A 551-nucleotide genomic window follows, 5' to 3' on the forward strand; every position below is an offset into this window, starting at 1 on the left:
AAAGAATAAATTCCTGCTTGTTAAAGCCATTGTGGTATTTCTGTTATAGCAGTGCAAGGAAACTAAAACAGCCAGTGAAAACCTTATAGATGCAGTGAGAATACTCCTTGGAAACTAGAATATCAAGACTTCATCTTGCTAACTTTGGATATTTTATCAAGAGGGCCCAATCCCTGAAGAAGGACATCATCAAAAAAAAAAAAAAAGAAAGAAAGAAAAGAAATATCCTCTGTGATATAGATTGATACAGTGGCTACAACAATGGACCCAAACATACTTACTATTAAGAGTCAGAACAACTTGATGACACCTAAACAACAAAGGATTGAAGTGCATGATGGCTAACATTAATTGGAGTCCTACATTCTCCAGCCATGGGTTTCTCCACATTGTGGTCCATCCATAGCCTTGTCTCTTGGAAGCTCACCACTTCTCTTCCCTACTCATGGTGTTCCTGTACCACAGTGCCTGAGGGAGGGTCTGAGAGATTAACCCTTCAAGTCTGAGCACCCTTTTGAAAAGAATCACCAAGCTTCCTCTCTCTGTGAAAA

The sequence above is a fragment of the Orycteropus afer genome, unplaced genomic scaffold (assembly GCF_000298275.1).
Source record: "Orycteropus afer afer isolate SDZICR_OR568_19922 unplaced genomic scaffold, OryAfe1.0 scaffold00187, whole genome shotgun sequence".
Lineage (NCBI taxonomy): Eukaryota > Metazoa > Chordata > Mammalia > Tubulidentata > Orycteropodidae > Orycteropus > Orycteropus afer.